The following is a 22144-nucleotide window of genomic DNA, read 5'->3' on the forward strand; positions in this document are numbered from 1 at the left end:
CTTGAGTGTTCATTTCACCAGAGCCAACACCTAACCAGAGAACCCCAGGGAAATTCAGGTTTTGTGGTTTGTATTGCAGCTTCTCAGGAAGCTAGCATGAAGTTGTGTAATGTCTTTCTATCATCTATTCCTTATGGATATAGTGAGCTATTTTCTCATGATTAGACTCTATAATTACAGACATTTAATAACAAATCATGTCATGATTGGCCTAGGAATTTTAGCCATAAAATTGGCACTTACCAAGTATAAATTATAACACTCAAAGCATTATATAGATATTGGTGTTATTGTTTTGTTCTCAGACCATCAACACATATGCATAACAATTATTGTCATTGCCACATAGATTTTAAATCCCTTTGGGAAGATAATGCCTGCCTCAGTGATAATAGTATTTATCGTTTGATCTTTCTGCCTAAGGTTTTATAAGTTACTAACTCCCAGAGTCTTTTGATTTCTTTGAATAGGTTTTTGTTAAAAAAAAAAAAGCCAACAACACACAAAAACACCCACCATGGTGAAGCACAATGAGAAGAAAAGGTAAACTGCTAGAGACTGCCCACGAACTCGGAGAGTGAGTGAGATATTTCAGTGTCAAGTATATCAAGGGACTTGAAATCACTCTCAGACTACCCCCATAAAACTTTCAGCTCAGTGTTTTTTAACTGACAAAATAAAAATTTATATGTTTATGATATACAATATGATGTTTTGAAACACCTATACATTGTGAAATGACTAAATCAAATTAATTAGCATATGTATTACCTCAGCTACTTATCATTTTTTTTGTGGTGAGAAAGAATACTTGAAATATACTCTGTTAGCAATATTCAAGTATACAGTATATTGCTACTAACTATAGTCACAGTCTCTTGAACTTATTTCTTCTATCTATCTGAAATCTTGTATCCTTTCACCAACATCTCTGCAACCTCAACCCCACCCCTACATTCCTCCCGACCCTTCACCACCACACAGCCCCTGGTAACCACCACTCTGCTTCCTGCTTCTAAGAGTTCAACTTATTTAGATTCCACATAAAAGTGAGATCATGCAGTATTTGCCTTTCTGTGCCTGGCTTATTTCAGTTCACATAATGTCCTCTAGGTTCATCTATGTTGTTGCACATGATAGACTGTTTTAACACACACATAAAAATGAAACTGTGCTGTTATGTAAGACAAAATTCAAAGAGGCAACAAAGTTTGTAAAGGAAAAGCAGTAAACAAAAATTTCAAATTGTCATCTAAATGATATTTGAGATAAAAAAAGTGATTAAAATTTATAACTGTAGACTATTAGAACAATAAAAATGAGAACCCGGTATTAAAACTAATATAAGTGGTTCAAAGCTAAACTCAAATGTGATTTCATAGTTAAACAACAACACAAAAGCAAACTAAACCTTCAATGTAGAATGGTCCAGAAAAAATTAAAAGAACACACATACACACACACAGAAGAGAAGAATAAAAGAAACAGGAAGGAAGGAATTAAAGTAAGGAAATTAGAGAGCAGCAAAAAACAGTCAAACTGCAAGGGAAACATGAGAGTTGATTCTTTGGGGAAAAATAGTAAAGCTAAACTTGTGGAAACTATAATAATGAGATAAAATTTTTTCAAGAAAGAAAAGGAATGTAACAATGTTTAAGTAGGATATTAAAATTATGAGGCTATTGTATACTCAGTGCTATGAGTATGAAATAATTACTATGAAATAATTGTTTTGTAGAAGATAATAAACTTCTAAAATATATCAAGAATAGAAAGTAAAAAATAAATTTTGAATAATTATTTCCACATAAAACTCTAAACAAAAACATATGACTTATTACAGATTTACAAGGGATACAATTAACATTTCCATGCCAAATTGTGTGGCCAAGAGTATCAAAAAGGATGGAAAGTGATCCAACTAGATTTTTGAAGGTAGGATAGTTTTGAAAGTCTCATCACTTATATAATTGTAAGCATAAACATTCAAAATAAAACTGATTATTGAGAAAATAATCACTATTTTCAAGTAGTTTTATTCTGTGAAACAATGGTTAAATATTAAAAAATGTATGATGTAACACAAATTATATATCCAATAATTAAGAAAGCTTATTTTAAAAGAGGCTAAAATATATTTAATAAAATTAATCCTTTGACTATGTGTCGCAGCTCTCAGAAAATGAGGATGGAAAAGCCCTTTTTTGATTGTAGTCTTTTCCCCTATTCCACACCATGCACCCACTTTTGTGTTTCTATTTTGTAGTCTTTCACCAAATTTTTTATTTCACATAATCCTCTTAGCCCTACTTTTTATCCTTCTGGCTCAGTTTCTCTACTAATCCCTAGGATGATCATGGTTTGAATTAATAAAGGTCTTCAACACATTTTTCCTACCACATTACTTTTCACCAACCCCTCCCGCCTCCTATCTTCATTTACCTTTTAGCCATGTCTAAATTCCAAGATGAACCATCATAATCACTCCCTTGCAAACAGATTTCATCTCCTTTGTTATCTTAACCCCTTGTAACAATTGTTAATATCTGAGCCTCAATTAACCCAGCTACCCACCTATACCATGCTTGCAACCCAATAGCTTAACAGGGGGAAAAGTCCAACTGATTTCACTTTAATTTGTTAACCACAAGCCTCAAAACACACTCAGCCCTGTCTGACACTCCTACTCATTTTCCAATTATCTGAGATGCCTGCGTTATCCTTCATGTTGTTGTCTCCAAGTTCTTCCACCATCTCTTGCAAGCCTTGCTCTCAGAAGATTATTTAGTGTTATAATTCATGGGTTCATTACATGCAGGATATCAGAACATCCTCTACTTATCTAAAATTATAAGAACTTAGCTACATTTGTATCCATAATGCTGCAGTCTACTTGTTAACATGGAAGACGTGCCCCTTCTCCAACAAGGCCAAGTCTTCCACCAAAGATTCGTCACTTTCACACAAAAGAAATCTAACAACTTTCTTCATTCTACTTGTTAAAATGGAAGTGCCCCTGCGCTAATCACAGGTGAACCTTTCTGTTCACTTGAATTTTGTTCCTTGGGGCTTCTGAAGACTTCTTTACCCGCCTCCATTTGAATCACATCTCTCTCTCTCAGGTTGGTTCAGTCTGACTGATATGTAGTCAAACCCTCAGGGCGTCTTCTAACTTTTTGTCTATAAAGAGCAACGGACGGTCCCAACAAAAATAACGAAATTTTGATCACACATTAATCTAATTTTTCAGCATCCTTCTCAGCAACAGGACATATAATTGTCCTCACTCATTGCCTTCATTTTATTACTTTGCATTCACTTTTTGTCCTACTTAAATAATTTTAGTGTAGTTTTTTGAGAAGGCAATATATGACTGTCTTACAAAATTAACAGAATATTAGCACCCTTCTGTCATCAATCCCCAATACTCAGGTTTCTCCAAGTTGAAGTGATTTTTTTTTTTTTTTTGTCACAGATAATAGCATGCTTTGCTTTTCCACTTACCAAGGAGATCTTTCACATAAGTGTACACAGGTATGTCTCATTCCTTTTAACCACTTCTTGGCTTGCTGTCACATAAATGTATTCACACAGTTCCCTACAATGAAGATTTAGAATACTTGCAATCTCTTGCTAATACAGAAAATACTGCTCTGAAAATCTTTGTAATTATATTTTTATGCCATGTATTTATAGGATAAACTCTTAAAAGTGGGATTATTGAATCCAAAGGATATGTTTATTTATAATTTTGGTAAATCTTGGAAAATTGCCTTCCAGATGTTTTACTAACTTAAATTTGTACCAATACTGTATGAGTGTTTGATTCTCCACACCTTCACTAATACAGTCTAGTAAGAGAATTTTGCTTTCTGCCAAATGCAATATTTGAAAACTTGATATCCAAATGTAATTATAATTTACATTCATTTTATTATGATTGAGGCTGATCATATTTTCAAATTGTAAAAGGCTTTTCATTTCTTTTTATTTCTGAATTCATGTATTTGCCCATTTTTTTCCAATGGTTTGTTGATAATTTTTACATTTGTTTGTATGGGCAATGTATATATATTAAGAAAATCAACATTTCAGCAGCTGTATTACTAAAATATTTAAGCTAGCAAGTTGGTAAATTTTCTTTTTATTTTTCTTAAACTTATTACGTTTAAAACAATTTTGATGAAGTCAAATTTATAAATTTTTGAAGTTTTGCACCATGTTTTGAAAGTTTTTACGTCATGCTTATAAATACCTTACACAATCAAGTATATGAGAAGATTTGCCAATGTTTTTCTTTCATTTTCTTTCTTCAATTTTATAGTTTGGTTTTTATACTTTCAAAACATTGGTCTTCTGAAATGTATTTGTTTTAAGAAGCAAGAGAGAGAATCTAGCTCATTCGTTTTCCCTATAAGATATCCAATTATGCTAGAATTATTTAATCCACACACTTCCCCCTGTCTGCCTCTCAATACTCATTGATTTAGAATGTCACTTTCACCAGTAACTAAAATTCCATATATATTTAAGACTATATCTGACTTCTTGGTTATGTTGACTATTTGTGGCCAGTGATAGTATCTCCTATTGTTTTAGAACATTTTTTTCTTATGTAGCTAGTCTTTGCCCATTATTCTTCTGCTTCATATTTTCTTAGGTATTATTACAAGTTTATTTTTTCTTTATAGACTTTAGAATCAATTCATAACATTCCTAATCATCAGAGAAATACAAATCAAAACCATAATGAGATACCATCTCACAACAGTCGGAAAGGTTATTATTAAAAGTTAAAAATCAACAGATACTGACTAGGATATGGATAAAAGTGAATGCTTATTCACTGTTGGTAGAAGATAAATTAGTTCAGCCCCTTTGGAAAGCAGTTTGGAGATTTATCAAAGAACTAAAAATAAAACCACCATTCAACTCAGCAATTCCCTTACTGGGTATCTACCCGAAGGAAAAGAAATTGCTCTACCAAAAAGACACCAGCACTCTTATGTTCACCACAGCACTATTCACAATAGCAAAATCATGGAACATCCTAGGTGCCTATCAACAGTGGATTGGATAAAGAAATTGTGGTACATATACACAATAGAATACTATGCAGCCATAAAAAAGAATGAAATCATGTCCTTTGCAGCAACATGGCTGCAGTTGGAGGCCATTATCTTAAGTGAATTTGAGCAGAAACAGATAATCAAATATCAAATGTTCTCACTTACAAGTGGGAGCTAAATATTGGGTACCTGTGGACACCAAGATGGAAATAATAGACACTGGGGACTCCAAAAGGAGGGAGGAAGGGAAGGTGGCAAGGATTGAAAATTACCTATTGGGTACTATGTTCACTATTTGGGTAACAGGTTCAATAGAAGCCCAACCTCCAGTTATCATGTAACATATCCATGTAACAAACCCATACGTGTACCCCCGAAACTAAAATTAAAACAACAACAACAACAACAAAGTTTCATGAAAAACTCTGGAATAAATTCATTTGTATTGAGTTAGATGGCTAAATTATCTTAGGGTAATAGATATATTTATAATGAGTCATTTCATCAAAGCACAATAAAAATTTTAAACTGTTTACTCTTTTAAAACTTAGGTAGTTTTATTATTATTTTATGAGTCTAGACTTCATGGAGTTCTTATTGGATTTATTTGTAATTTAATGCTACCCGGAGTTTTAAAAAAATTACGTTTTTTAGCTGTTTATTGTTCCAATCACTCAAGAGTAGCTCTTGTCACCGCAAGTCCACTGAAATGTTTGTTGTTAAGGTGACCAATTATTTTTCTTTTGCAGAACCCAGTGGCCTCGTCTGTATTCTTCCTTATTTTGATTTTGAGCAGCATTTGACCCTATACTCAATTTATCTTCCTTGAGAATCTTTCCTCCTCTGGTTTATTGGGCACCATATCCTCCTGATTTATTTGTTTTTTACCCTAACTCACCAGGGACTTTTCCTCTACCTGTGTTGCTGTCCTTTCCTCCTTACCTAACTTAAATATTGAAATGCCTTTGGGTCCTTTTGTCTTCTCTAGCTGCAGTCTCCCTAGGTGATGCCTTTCAACTTGCTGCATATTAACTTATACGTTCTATTTCATGAGATAATCATGAGAGACTTTCAGATATTTAAAATTAACCTCCCACCAGCGGTTCATATAGCCCTGGATGAAAAGTTGTTTATCACCCTTCAAAAAGAGGTACATATATGCTTTTTAAAGAAACTTTTGGAAGGGATAACTGACTCCTTCATACAGATTATCTGAGCTATAATTTTCACATTTGAAATAACACAACTGGTAAAATGGTGCAAAGCTTTACTTTGACCCCAGCAAAAGCCATAAATAATATAACTTATACTCTGAATGCCCCACAAACTCGTCTCAATTCGTTAGCTAGGGTTAGGAACAACTTGCAATGTTCTTGCTTTCCTTATAATTAACCAAGAGAAAATTTATATTACAGCAAATACTTCTTGCTGCACTTATGGACTATAAGACAAATACATAAACACATGAAGAAGTTAAAAAAAAATAGAGGCCTAACTTTCTAAAACAAACACAAAAGGATTTATTGCCCAGATTTTATGATCTAGAATCCTGGCTTCAAGACTCGTGTCAAGGACTAATAATCATTTTGCATCTAACAGTTGCTTACGTTGCGGTTGGCAGATGTAGGCCATTCTGAGTTTCTATATAGCAGTGATCATGCCAGCACATTCAATAACTCATCCTGCAACGAAAGACCAGGTGACTAATTTTAATTCAACTACAGACTGTGTTCTCTAAAAACATTCTTAGAAGCAAAATCTTAATGATGGTAAAAATATAAATATTATGGATTAATGTCCCATGGCCTTACTATGTCTGCCCTTGACCCAGAGGGGAAACTGAGAAAGAGGAAAGCAGCCTTTGACATGTGTGACTGGCCTGGTCCTATCGGCCAGACTGGTATGAGGAGCTGGCCTGGCACTTGCAGTTAGGCCTTGTGTATTTCTTTTGATCATAAACAATTTCACAGAACATCAACATCAGACAAGGTCATTCCATGAACAACATAAATCAAGACAAAAGCAAGACCACTCATAACCAGGTCTGAACACAGACAAAACATAAACACTGCTCCAGCCACAAAATACCAAGCGTCCCCCTAACCTGGCAAACACGAGTGCCTGCTGCTGTGTCCCAATGACAACTCTATTCTGACTCCAGTCTTCCCTCCTTCCAGATGACATTTATTAAGATAAACAATCACAGACTTGCCCTTGCTTCCTGTCGGCGTCTACTCCAGAGCAAGGCCTGGTTTCCTGAATGCCCCCCCGCCCCCCCGCGCCAAAATAATCTCATATGAACCCAAATTCTTTGATAGTGAGATTTAGGGATAAAAATTTTAAAAATAATATACTATGGAAACAGAAAGATTTAAAAATTCTTAATGTGTCCAGTTAGGTAGCACCTTACTAAGAAAAGTGAGAGCATGTTCAATAGTAGAAAGACAAAATGATATCATTTTATATGGAAATAAACATGATCAAGTTCTAAAATCATTTACCATTGTATGGAATGAATGAAACACAGGAGAAAGAAAAAAGTGATGCATGGTTTCGGTATGAACTCAAGATTTTAATAGTAATTTTCAATATGATCTCACTTTCTGTCACCTAATTTGCCTCTGCTTTGTGATACCTTATGACAAAGGTGCCACAAAAGTATAAAACACAAATGCATTTTATAGCATTAATTTTTCATATGTTGATTTCCTTTTACTAACTATATGTAAGCATGGAAGCCCAGTACCTCATCATAATTTTTTATCCTATTTCTTACCAAGTGTAGGGATTTTTACACTGATGTATTTTAATATTTAAGGATTCATTTTAGTATCTTTTAGAATTATTTAACTTTAGCCAAATCAGCAATTTTTTTGGATGCATAATAGATAAATATGGTACTAAATTATCAAATGCAAAGAGAGAACTAAGGTTGTTCTCTCTTGTTTTATGCATCAAATAGCAGAAATGGAAAGTGCTTTATGGTTGGGCCAAATGAAGGCCACTGTATCATGAAGAATTTACTTGTATACAAATTGAAAATCAAGCAAGGTATGTATATATGCATATATATATATATATAAAAAATATATATTCAGAATATATATTCAGGATCCACCAAGAGATAAGTAAATGATCTCTTTCCTTTAACATTTTTAAAGATATAGTGAAAGATTCGTTTATTTGGCTTTGCTCTTTCCTGGCTTGCCATGCTCATGCCGTTTTAATTAATCTTCATCAGTTGCAACAGCTTGATTTTTCTGGAATAAGAAATGAGCTGTTTTGCTCTATAAACACTTTCTATGGGCATTCGGACACATGAGGAGGTGAATGAACAAATGAAAGGTCTTTCGTAATACTGGTAGTTTACCGAGCACAAACAGAAGATGAAAGTGCCTTTGTTTGGCTTTATCCCTTTTCTTCACAGGAAATGCCCAGCCATGACTGTTCCTTGTTTACAAAAGTCTCAAGGATTTCAGTTTTTTGAAAGGGAAATGTGAGAAAAAAGGAATGCAATTAAGAAACTGAAAGACTGTCTTTGGGCTATACTGTTGGGTTTAAATCTACAAATCTCCAACACACTTTCATTGTTCTCCACATTGCTTCTGGCAAAAATGTAAACAATATTTGTTTCATCAATTTCTGTCCTAACTACTGCCTACTCTGCTTGTTTTTGCTAGATTTTTCTCTAAAGCTGAAGAATATATTAAACTGACGTGTTTAATATATATACAAATATATATATATACACATACACACACATAGGACACACATATATACATATGTGTATGTGATATATACACAAGACATACACATATATACATATATATGACAAATACATAAACCCATGATGAAATTAAAAAAAAGATTTTTATGTCAGTTTAATATATTTTTATTTACTTTTATTTTTTATTTTTTTGAGATGGAGTCTTGCTCTGTCACCCAGGCTGGAGTGCAGTAGCTAAATCTTGGCTCACTGCAACCTCTACCTCCTGGGTTCAAGCAATCCTCTTGCCTCAGCCTCCCAAGTCACTGGGACTACAGGTGCACGCCACCACGCCTGGCTAATTTTTCTATTTTTGGTAGAGACGGGGTTTTACCATGTTGGTTCGGCAGGTCTCGAATTCTTGACCTCAAGTGATCTGCTTGCCTTGACCTCCCAAAGTGCGGGGATTGCAGGCATGGCCACCATGCCTGGCAGTTTAATGTATTTTGAATATCTATTACATATATACATACATATATATTTAATTTTCTCACTTTAAATATTTTGATATCACCCCAACAATATTCTGGTTTTGTGTCAACACCCTGTCTAAATGTAGAAATACTGAATATTGGATTCTTTTGGAGTCAACAAATATTATTCAAGAATTTGCTTTAAATGCAATAGTAATGGCTATTTTTATGCCATATTAGGACATTTGGACTCTATTGTATAGATGAATGGAGACTTATTTTAGGCATTTGGGCAATTGAGTGAGATGGCATCTGTGAAAGCGTTCTCATGGTATAGGTAATGTTTTTGAGAGATTCAGTGTAAGTTCGGTTAAGTTACTATAGGTCTCTAAAGTGACAAAGGATCTGAGAAATATCTATAAAATAAATATAAGGCCGGGCGCGGTGGCTCAAGCCTGTAATCCCAGCACTTTGGGAGGCCGAGGCGGGCGGATCACAAGGTCAGGAGATCGAGACCACAGTGAAACCCCGTCTCTACTAAAAAATACAAAAAATTAGCCGGGCGCCGTGGCGGGCGCCTGTAGTCCCAGCTACTCAGGAGGCTGAGGCAGGAGAATGGCGGGAACCCAGGAGGCGGAGCTTGCAGTGAGCCGAGATCGCGCCACTGCACTCCAGCCTGGGCAACAGCGTGAGACTCCGTCTCAAAAAAAAAAAAAAAAAAAAAAAATAAATAAATAAATAAATAAATATAACATAAATTAATTGATTTGAGGACATGCAGGAGAGGATACAGTCAAGGATGATTTTTGGTTACTTTGCTTGGATGAAGTGGTGGGATGTGGAATCCCCACACTTTGCAGAGAAAATGAGAGGATGGGCAGCTTTAGATGAGAAGGCCATGAGTTAGCTTTAAATACACTGACTTTGAGATACTTCAAAGTATTTGAACGCTGGTAGAAACATTCAACTTTTTGGTTATACGAGCTGGAAAATAGATTTGTAAGTTGTTAGCATTTAGGTTAAAATGTAAAGTTTTGTAGTCATAAAAAAAGGGGTTTTCACGCATTTTATCTTCTTTTTATCTATTTTATTTTATGTCTTCTTAAAACTTCAAACCAATACCTTTTTCCTCCTACAGATAAATGGGAAACTTGTAATGATATTGAGAGGTCTTTGCTTTAACATTTTTATGTTTTTATCAATTCCCAAATGGACCAGCTACTTCTCAGCTTCAAACACATCTTCTTGTTTAATAAGTACACTTTGTTTCTCCTTTAATATCTAAGCTTCAAGGAAACAAACTATAATTTTGCAAGAATGTTCAATAGGCAATAAGCAAAGTCAACATCACATGGTCAAGGTCAATATTAGAACAGTAACATTATAAACAAACTCTTTTATTTTGTTAGTTGACAACTCTAGTATTGTGTTATTCTGTGGGTTTTATTTCCAAATAGCCCCTATAAAATTTGATGTTTCCTTAGATCTGGTAACTCACCAGAACCAACGCTAATAAAATCAGGAATTTCAATGCATTTTATTATGAATTTTAAAAGGCCCAGCAAAAGTAGGATATATCACTAATAAGTGACTTCTTTTTATAAGTTTGGACTCCCTTCTGATATTAAAATAATGGATGTTTATTTAATAAACTTGTAAATATGTATACATAATAAGCTGAGAATTCAAAAAAAGAAAGGTAGATGATTGAGTTTTCCTGTTAACCTATTTTTAAAATATTTTAAAGTAATTTCTATTAGTAGTAATGGCCATTGAAAGTATAATTGATGCAATATTTTTGCCTTTATAAACACTTGTGTGCTTCCTAAAGACTCAGAAAATAACACAGTATTTAAAAAGTTATAAATCTGTTTCATTTGTACTGCTCAAGATGGGGAAACAAAAATCATGAGGAAACATCTGGTCTTTTTGGAGAAGCAGAAATCCCACAGAAAGTCTAAATGACCTATTTCATAACTTCCTTAAAAAATTGGAACTACCATAATTGTCAAGAAGTTATGCAGTTTTCATTTTTGAGAAAGCCTTAAAATGTTCATTGTTCCCTGATAAAAATTGAAGTGGCAGTCAATTTTCCAAAAGGTGGCAGAATACTGCAGGTTTTTGTTCCAAAATGATGTATAGATAAGACGATAAGATTCAGAGAAACGTTTGGGGAAAGCATTGGCCCTTTGGTATCTCTCGAATACTCAGTGTTTTTATTATCTTGGATTAAGAAATCAGCATTTGAATTCATGCCTTTTCTCTGATCTTTGCTGCCCCCTAGTGACTCACATTACTACATTTCTGTTTAAATCTACGTAGTCTACGTCTAATTAATATTGTAATTATTGTGCTGAATTGAATATTTATGAGAAACAAATATTTAAAGATTTCTAATGTTTAGGTGAAAACACTAACCTTGCCTCAAGGTTAACCCACTGGTCTCAAGAAATAAGTTGGTTGGATGACTCACCATGATGGATGAAATGGTTGAAAAGAGAAACAGTATTCCAAATTACTAAAATAGTAGCGCTGAAAGTGTGATATGACAGAATATTTTGGATGGGGAAAACACAATACTTGATGAAATCATATAAATTTTCACATCTTTAAGCCAACTAATGCCATCTTGGGTATAATTACTACCTAAGAAAGTAACGAAAAAATATAAATTAAATGCAACTATTTTTACTAACTTGTTAGTAAGTTTGATATAAATGATAACACAAAATTAGGAATGCATCATATGGCCTAAAGTTGAGAAATGCTTTAAAAAGTGTGTGCATATATACATACACTTACAGATGTTTGTATAAAATTGCATGTCCTCTTGTTGCCAAAAATAGAAAATATACAGAATTTATAACTATAAAATAAAGTGGTTAGTATGCAAAAACGAAGAACAACAAAATTCAGAAGGGGTTTTACTACTTGTAAATGAAAACTCGATTTGTATTTTGTGGGTTTACTGATTTGTTTTTTCTGTATGGATGAATAATTACGCATGAAAAATAAATGAAAGGATGTGGCATGTGCATGAATGATAGGGCTTGTTGAAATATTGTCAAGCATTATTTTCATTTAACCTTGCTTGGATTGCAGCTAGGGTATAGATTTAGAGTGCTTGGCTGAATAGCCACCTGGCTATTATGAAAAATTCATGGTTTCAGGCAAGATTTTAATCACTGTCACTTTTCTAAAGGCAAAAAATAAAAATCCCATCTTTATTCACATAGATGCCCTAAATGGTAACATCTGTGATGTGATAACTATAGTAATTTCAGGAAAAAGTGGATAAAAGCTTATCTTTTGTATAACTCCTTAGAATTCCAAATATTTTATTTTAATTTGGTTTACTATCAATATTTCCTAATTGTTTAAGTTCAAAGGTGATTTTTGAATTCATAAGACTATCAAACCCTTCATACTCTTCTAAAGCCAAATGTATGAATAGCTGATCTGTCCTGTTATATATACATTTTTAAACTCACACCTTCACTATTCTAGTTTTCCCCTAAGGTGAACAAGTTTAGTCCTATCTTTCCATTTCCGTCTCTATGCTTTGGAGATCTTACTCTTTCCAGCTGTGAGTGTATATCCATGTAGATACCTCTACAGTCAGCCTCTCCAGCCCTGACTGCTTGTCTCAACTTGTGTTTGACATTTCTAGCAGTCTCCTGCGTATAAGTCACTTGTTTGTTTCACGGTTAACACCAACACAAGTGTAAGTTCGTCTCAGACAAGATGGAAGAAAGGTAGAGATCATTGAGTTCAAAATCTTTTTACAGCCACATGCCACCACGTCCGGGTAATTTTTGTATTTTTAGTAGAGAAGGGGTTTCACGATGTTGGTCAGGAGGGTCTTGAACTCCTGACCTTGTGATCTGCCCGTCTTGGCCTCCCAAAGTGCTGGGATTACAGGCGTGAGCCACTGCACCCGGCCAAAACCTTTGCTTTAAAGATAATATGACGGAAGCTATAGAAGTAAATTTACTTGACCAAACTCATAAGTAAATTGGCAGTGGAACAAGGATTAGGAATCATGTTGTCTGACCGCCAATCAATTCGGCATACATCCTTCCTCACCAAACTCCTCGTTCCACTGCTACTTTCTGATTTCTCTCCTATTTGATTGTTTCCAAAATCATCTTCAGTCATCCAGACAAGATATCATAGGGTTATTTTAAAATTTGTCATTTGCTCCAAAATCTGGTCATTCTGCTTTTTCCCATAGATTCTTCTTTGCAATAACTTCTGCACTTTCCCTTCTTTAAAAAACATTTAAATCAAAGCAATTCATACCCACGGTTTAAAATGTAAAGGAGTTCAACAAGACTTATAAGAAAAAATAGTAGACCATTTCGACATTTCTTTCCTGAATTCCGTTCCAAGATACAGACATCTTTGCATCTTTTACCTGTTTCTTTGGAGATTCACATCTATGCCTCTAAAAAGAAGGCATATGTTTTATTTTGTCATTTTTTATTTTTAGGTAATAGCGCTTTGCTTTCTTTCTTGGAAGCTAGTTCCCTAAAATGTTCACCTTCTTCTCCTCTTATCCTTTCCTGATCGTATTAGTGTAATTATTTTAGTTTTTGGTTAAACATTCAGTGTTTTCATTATAGTATTTATATTGATATTATCCACACCTGTGACACCTAAGTACGCTATGATCACATATTCTTTCTTGTAATTTTTTTCCCTCAGGAATTAGTAATAATTGATTGATTTATTTTTTGTTTTGTTTTTGAGGCGGAGTCTCACTCTGTCGCCCAGGCTGGAGTGCAGTGGCCGCATCTCCGCTCACTGCAAGCTCTGCCTCCCGGGTTTACGCCATTCTCCTGCCTCAGCCTCCCGAGTAGCTGGGACTACAGGCGCCGGCCACCTCGCCCGGCTAGTTTTTTGTATTTTTTTTTTTTTTTTTTTGTAGTAGAGACGGGGTTTCACCGTATTAGCCAGGATGGTCTCAATCGCCTGACCTCTTGATCCGCCCATCTCGGCCTCCCAAAGTGCTGGGATTACAGGCTTGAGCCACCGTGCCCGGCCGATTTATTTTTGTTTTTAAGTGTACTATGTAACTCTTACCATTTCATCTACGAGCACTTGGAGAGCACAGTCACTCCCTCCTTGGCACGCTAAATATCAGATGGGGTATCAGTTCTGTTTTATTAAAAGAGACTTCCTTGTTGGACCCCTTCTATAAAACTGTGATTCTCTAGAACTGCTGCACAGTTGTTTTCTTGAGCGTTGCCTTCACTGTCATTGTGGAAGTTTTATAGACTCCTTTTTCCACGTACTCTTTGTATTCCAGGTTTCCTGTGTCTTGGTTATTCTTTGATTCTTTTTTTTTTTTTTTTTTTGAGACAGAGTTTCACTCTGTCACCCAGGCTGGAGTACAATGGCACGATCGCGGCTCACTGCAACCTCCGCCTCCTGGATTCAAACGATTCTCCTGCCTCAACCTCCCGAGTAGCTGGGATTACAGGCACTCACCACCACGGTCCACACCCGGCTAACTTTGGTGTTAGTAGAGGCGGGATTTCACCGTGTTGGCCAGGCTTGTCTTGAACTCCTGACCTCAGGTGATTCACCCGCCTCGGCCTCCCAAAGTGCTGGGATTACAGGCATGAGCCACCGTGCCCGGCCTATTCTTTGATTCTTAATAAGGATTATCTTCTTGTAATTTCTTGAGCAGAAGAATATGAGAGGTAATTTTGTTTAGAACTTGTGCATATGAACAATTAAAATGTTTGTTTCTACCTTCTCATTTGATTGATAGTTTGTCTGGATTCAGAATTCTGTGTTGAAAATTATTTTTCACAGAATATTGAAGGCATGAAATTCAATTTTCTTTCTGATTCCAATTGCCTGTTTTTCTCTGTATCTCAATTCTCTGAAATTTTACAGTACTGTGCTTTGCTGTGAATTGTCTTTTCATTCATTGTGGTAGATACTAATCTGCCCTTTCTATGTGTAAATCCAGACATTTCAATCATAGGTGTTTTTTTTTGGTTTCTTTCTGTATAGTTTATTTCCTTTCATTTTCTTCTTTGTCTTTTTCTGAGGCTCTTATTTGACTGTTTGAACTTCAGTAACAAACCTCTAAAATTTTATCTAGTCTTAACTATTTTTCATTTTGTAGTTTGGCTACACTTTCTGGAAGATTCTGTCATCTTTATTTTAACCATATTTTATTTCTAGGAGCTTGTATTGTTTGAATGCTCCTCCTTCATTTTAAAATCATATCCTAAATATTCTAATTTATGGATATATTATCCATAAATTTTTATCTCTTTAAGGCGACTTTTATCTTTTTAAGGCGATTGATTAAAGAGTTTCTTTGCATTGTTTCTCCTAGTTCCTGCAATGCCTCAGGTTTTCTGCGTCACTTATTCTCTTTGTTTGGCTTCCATGTTTTGAATTAGTGGTATGACTTTCCTCATCCTTGGCTGTTTTTTGACATTTGACATTTAAAACCCTAGAAATATATTAGAAGCTTTGTATCTAATTTCAGGGCTTCTTGACCAGCGTGCTTTTCTGTAGGATAATTAGACAGAAGCACAATTATTTTCTCAAGGGTACTCTTTCCCCAAATGTCAAGAAGTTTTCCTTAAGCCAGTGAGGTTCCAAAGAGATGAACCCTCCAGCTTTCGTCCTGTGAGTGAAGCTGGTTGCTTTTGTGATGGAAAAGTGGGAGAGTATAATATGGGTCTCACTATTCAATGTGTAGACCTTCATGCAAAGTCTTGACTGTGTTTGATGTCTCTGGGTTCAGTGTGTCTCCAGAGAGTAAAATCTGAACCTTGTTATTCTGTTAAGTGGGGAAAATTTTAGACCTGATCTCTTCTCATATAGAATTTTAGGATATGCAAAGGTCTAAATGCTTTTGGAGAGTTGCAACCAATGTTCATGTTGTCTGCCTAACTACACCTCAGCTGTCAGAGCAACATGATGCCTCTAACTTGTAGGCCTCCCTGGATTCCAGGGCATGAAATGACTAGTCTTGACTCTGCACTCTTGCACCTTGCAGACACTATCTTTCTTCTTCCTCTGGCCTTAATTTTCTGCTTTATATCTTCCTTTTTTTTCTTTGCATCTCAATTTTTTTTTTGTTCCCACTTCTGGTTTTTCTTATGTAATTTTATGCATTTTTAAAATCCTTTTACTGAACTTTTATGGGATTTTAAGAAGTGAAAGTTGGCCGGGCGCGGTGGCTCAAGCCTGTAATCCCAGCACTTTGGGAGGCCGAGATGGGCGGATCACGAGGTCAGGAGATCGAGACCATCCTGGCTAACACGGTGAAACCCCGTCTCTACTAAGAAATACAAAAAATAGCCGGGCGAGGTGGCAGCGCCTGTAGTCCCAGCTACTCGGGAGGCTGAGGCTGGAGAATGGCGTGAACCCGGGAGGCGGAGCTTGCAGTGAGCTGAGATCCGGCCACTGCACTCCAGCCTGGGCTACAGAGTGAGACTCCGTCTCAAAAAAAAAAAAAAAAAAAAAAAAAAAAAGAAGTGAAAGTTAATCCCACATAATTCACCAAAATTCAGTTCCTTCTTTTTTTTTATTCTATTGCTATTAACTTCTATCATACTTTAATCACTTAATGCTGGGGTAAATTGTTTCCTAACTAATTTCATCCTTTCAATTTTTTCTTTCCTTGACTAAAATGTCCTATTAACTGCCACCCTGGGAACAACTCTAAGATATCACTCCAATTAGATCACTCACCTGCTCAAAAAACTACAGATACTTTTAATGCCTAAAAAAGTAAATTTCTGACCCATTCATGATCTACTCAGATTTCCAGGCTTATCTTTTACCATGCTTCAATATGTACATTCTCCTTATACAAATGACTTTATTCATTGTCTTTGGAAAATATCTGCCTGTCTTCCCACTATTCTTGGCAAAATCTATTCTTTTCATTTAATCTTACTCATTCTTCTTAACTCCTCCAAGAAGTCTTTTTGATCCCTCTAGTAGAAAAAAAAATTATTAGTGCCAGGTTTGCAGTCTGTTTCTTTCATTATAGCATCTGTAACACTTAGTATTTATATTTTTATCTTTCTCTTCTAGACTCTAAGTTGCATTGGAGGCCAAGACCTTGTTATATTTTCTTGTTGTATACGAATTTTCAATCAATATTGAATACCTGCTGTGTGCCAGGACCTGTGCTGAAACTTCTTTAGGCATTCCTCAGGTAAAGAAAAAGATATGTAAACAGCAGTTTCCAGAAACAGTGAAAGCTGAGAATGGGATCTCAGTGGCTACCTGGAGTTCAGAAAAAGGACTCCAGTTTCTGAGAGGATGGATATAAGCCAGCCTCATCTCAAGCCTTACAGGAAATGAAAGTATAGACTCAATTCTATCATAGGTATCCAAAATGGATGAAGAATAGGGAAATTGTTTTCTTGCTGGCCAATAGACAAGGAACCAAAGCAGGACTAATAGCAAGGATGAGTTGCTTAATGTTGTCTTCTTCCCACCCCTTTTTCTCAGGCAGGGTTGGTCCACAAACTTCAAGAGCCAGTGACCCTGACTGCCAAGTGATTTGCCAAAGGGATTTATGGTAAGTTAATAAAACACCTGGAATTGTGAAAGACTAGATTTCTCTGAACTTTCTAGAAGGCTTTTTGACTCCATAAAGTGCATGAGTCACTCTCATCCCAGGATGAGTTCTGGATTTTTCTCTTTATGGTTTTCAAAGGCAGATTTCATATGCTTAAGAAAGTTACCCTACTTACTGTTGACTTTTAAGTTACATTTATATGTTAAAGTTCTTCTATATGTCTAATCACAATAGTTCGCTTAATTTATGCTAATTATAAAGAGCTTTACATTTTTATGTTATTCAACATTATGTTGACTGTAATTCTTAAAAGTTAGACTCTTCTATGTGTTACAGAAGTTCACCCTCCTGTAAGTAGATGGTTACGCATCTTTGAGACTCGATTACATTTAGCATATTAGAAATGCTGAGTTAAAGTAGTGTGGGAAACTAACACTTTTAGCATTAGAATATGTAGGTTTGGGTATCAGTGATTCTGTCAACTAATGGTGTGATTTTGCTCAATCCCTTAAACTTTTAGGAGGTTCTCAGTTTTCTTATTTGTTAATGCAAGATGTTTATCCTTGCAAATTTGAGGATTGTGAGGGTTAAATAAGAAGAATATGAAAATACTTTGTGGTCTCTAAAGCACTTTAACCACAGAACTTTTAAGTATTTGTTGAAATGAACAAATGAATGAACACCCTCTGGTGAAATCCTGAAAATTATTTGTTTCCTGCAGCTAAACATGAAGACACTTTCACGTTTTATTAAAAAGAGTATAATATGGGGTAGTGATTAGAGGAGGGGTGAAAGATTATCTTGCCCACCGAATTTCCAGTAACCTCCCTGACGATATGCCTAAAATACTCTTAATTTTCAATCTTGTGTGTGAAATGTTTGAGTCCTCAGGAGGCACCTGCTAATATTTTATGAAGCAACTAATTTAATGTATCAATGTACATGTTTATACAGACTATATATCAACAGAGAGCAGAACCTGAAGAAGGAAGTTCTAGGAAAGATAGGCCGTAGAGAGACCTATGCTGCTTTTTTTTTTTTTTTTTTTTTTTTTTTTTTTTGAGACGAAGTCTCGCACTGTTGCCCGGCCTGGAGTGCAGTGGCGCGATCTTGACTCATTGAAACCTCTGCCTCCCGGGTTCGAGCAACTCTCCTGCCTTAGTCACCCAAGTACCTGGGATTACAGGTGCCTGCCACCACGCCCAGCTAATTTTTTGTATTTTTAGTAGACACAGAGTTTCACTATGTTGACCAGGCTGGTCTCAAACTCCTGACCTTGTGATTCGCCTGTCTCGGCCTCCCAAATGCTGGGATTACAGGCATAAGCCACCGCACCCGGCCAGACCTATGCTTCTTTAGAGTAAAAGTGCATGTTGATTCTGGGTAAAAACAAGAAATTTACTACTTTATGTAATATCTTTCCAGACTTCAATTTTAACATGTAATTAGGCATTCAACCCTTCTCCATATTTTAATTTAATTGATTGCTATAGATTTATGCAATAGTTAAAACTCCTTTGAAAATATGGTAAGAAACAATAGTTACCCACTGTCTACAATTGAGTGGGAGCTGCAATTCCACCCTACGTGGTTAAGGATGACTTCTCTGAGAAGCTGGTATAGAACCCAAACCAAACAAGGTGAAGGAGCCAGCCATGAGGATGTGTGAAGGAAAGCCATTTCAGCCAGAGTAGCCAAGTGCCAAGACCCCAAGGCCAGAGCATGGCCCAGATACATGGAACTGCAACATGGTCTATGCGGCTGGAGCAGAGTTAGAGAGAAGAAAACTAACAGGAATGATTTTAAGGAGAAAAGGGGAGAGTAGATCATGTAGGTCCCATAGACCATTATAAAGACCTCGAAGCAGCGGAATGGTATAATATGACTCACTTTAAACAAGAAAAATAAAATGGGAGTTTCTTCTGTTTTTTAAATTTATTTGTATTTTAGCCAGACCTCACGCTATCACGCAGCTGGAGTGCAGTTGCATAATCATGGCTCATTGCAGCCTCAAACTCTTGGGCTCAAGCTATCCTCCTGCCTCAGCCTTCTGAGTAGCTGGGACTACAGGTATGCACCACAATTCCTGGCTAATTTTTTTATTTTTTGTAGGGAAGAGGTCCCACTATCTTGCCCAGGCTGGTTTCAAACGGACTTGGAGCTTGGCTTCCATTTATTTCACCTCCCAAATGGGATTAAAAGCGTGAGCCACCACACCTAGCCATGATTCACTTACAAATTTTAAATAGACATAGAAGAAGAAAGTGTAAAAGTAGGAGGTGATCCTTTATGCTGTTATTAATAACTCAGTTAAGAGTGGATGTTGGATTGGACCAAGGCGACAGGGGTTAGGTAAGATATTGTTGGATTTTATAATAGATGAAGGTGTACCTTATAAGATTTGCACATGAAATAGATGTGGGTGTGAAAGAGAGAAATTAAGAAAAACTCTAGGCTTTAGGGCTTGATAAACTGGAAGTATGGGGTTGCCATTGACAGCAATGAGGAAGGAAATAAATGCATCAAGGAGAAAAGTTAGGATTTTGGTTTTGAAGAGTTTGTGTTTGTGATTAGACTTCTAAGTGGAATGCAGGGTAAACAACTGAACATTTGAACCTGGAGTTGAGAAGACTAGTCTGAGCTAGAGTCAAGTAAAATTATAATACTTGGGAATTGTATATTTATGTAATATTTACTAACAAAGATAAGATGATATCATCAAAGGAAAGAGTGTACTTAGGGCAGAGAAACGGTCTTAGGTTGGAGGCTTTCCAATGTTAAGAGTTTGGGTAGAAAGAGAAAGCAGCAAAGGAGGCTAAGGGGGAGACCAGAGTGGGGAAAGGAACAGCAGGAGAGTGTGGCATTCTGGAAGAAGGAGTTTCCAGGCGGTGGATTTGACATCAACTATGTCAAATGCTTTTGATAGATGGTCTAATATTCATATAGAACGTTGTCCTTTGGATTTAACAGTGGAGAGCTCATTGGTAATAACTTCATGAGTAAATTTCATGGAGAGGAGTGGGTAAGGGTTTGACTGATGTTGCCTCAAGAGAGAATAAGAAGGGAAGAATTAAGAAGGGAGAAGTAAAAGCATGTATTTTATGTGCGTGGAAATGATTCAGCGGAAAGGAAAATGATGCAACAGGAGAGAGAACTGCTGAAGTCACAGCTTCGAGCCAGTTAGTGGTGCTGGAATCTCAAGCACAAGTGTAGGATTTGGCATTCTTCACTCAAATTAGGAGAGATGGAGGGTTAGATAATAAGCCCAGCTGAAATTAAGTGAAAAGCTGTGGAGGTGGGAGCTTTTGGAAGTTCCCTTGCGACTGCTTCTATTTTGTCAGTAAAATAGAAAGCAAGGTGGCTTCACACTCTCAAGTATTTTAAAATACAGTGGAAGAGACAGAGGAACATACTATATCAAGGCTGAATATTATCAGAGTTAAGGCAGATATATCTGTTGTATTGAACAAACATGACTCATGGATGTTATTATAAAACAACCTTACTTTTGTCCTCCTTTAAATTATTCTGTGTGACCATCATACTTCCCACTGGATGAAACTTAGGACAAGTCACCACATTTTTTCCCGTCATGTTCATCAATAAAAATATCATAAGGAGCAATTAATATGTTCAGTGTAATAATCAAAATTTCATAAATATTCAAAGATAAAACTACTCTACTTGACAAGTTCTGACCATTTACAAGTTGGTTTCCTTAATAAGAAAGGGGCATATTAATTGGGTTTTTTTCCTTTTCTATTTCCAATCCTTTCCCCGCAACAGTTGCCATTCTGAACCCCTCTAGTGTTTGACACGGTGTGGGTAGTATAGAAGATTGAGGAAGAAGTAGGACAGTTCTTACTTAGTTAACACCATCATGAACTGGCATTATATACTGTGGGTCTGCAAGGTTTAAAGCTGACTTTGACTTCTCTTGGGAGACTTGTAGTAGTTATGATGTGTGTGATGCATCTTGTCTGGCTGGCTTATTGTCATCTCATACAGAAAGAAGAAATCAGTCATCTTCTGACTTCAGCTGATGCTGAGGCTATATTAGTTCCACTTTAGCATTTTATTGCATAAATGGAAATCAACTGTTATTGGTAAGTAGAAGAGAAACGAGAGAGAGAAAGAAAGAGAAAGAGAGAGACAGAGAGAGATAGAGAGCATACACTGATTTTTACTTAGGAATATAAGGGCAAAAGGAAGAAGCCTTTGAGTTTGGTGATAGGACTTAATAGAACTGATGTTCTTAGCAATTGCCACTCTCATTTTATCAATCTCTCTCTCTCTAAAAAGAAAAGAAAAAAAAAGCAGCTGCTGG

The 22144-nt window shown here is 35.9% G+C and overlaps 1 long non-coding RNA gene across 1 annotated transcript in view; it reads left to right on the top strand.

Moving 5' to 3' along the window:
- Positions 1-18857, top strand: part of LOC126954315 (uncharacterized) — a 124403-nt gene extending 105546 nt beyond the window's left edge. The window contains exon 3 of the long non-coding RNA XR_007725582.1: positions 17748-18857. This is a non-coding gene — a long non-coding RNA (uncharacterized LOC126954315). The remainder of the gene's footprint in view (positions 1-17747) is intronic.
- The last annotated feature ends 3287 nt before the right edge of the window (positions 18858-22144 follow it).

Source organism: Macaca thibetana, chromosome 5 (genome assembly GCF_024542745.1).
Source record: "Macaca thibetana thibetana isolate TM-01 chromosome 5, ASM2454274v1, whole genome shotgun sequence".
NCBI classification, from domain to species: Eukaryota; Metazoa; Chordata; class Mammalia; order Primates; family Cercopithecidae; genus Macaca; species Macaca thibetana.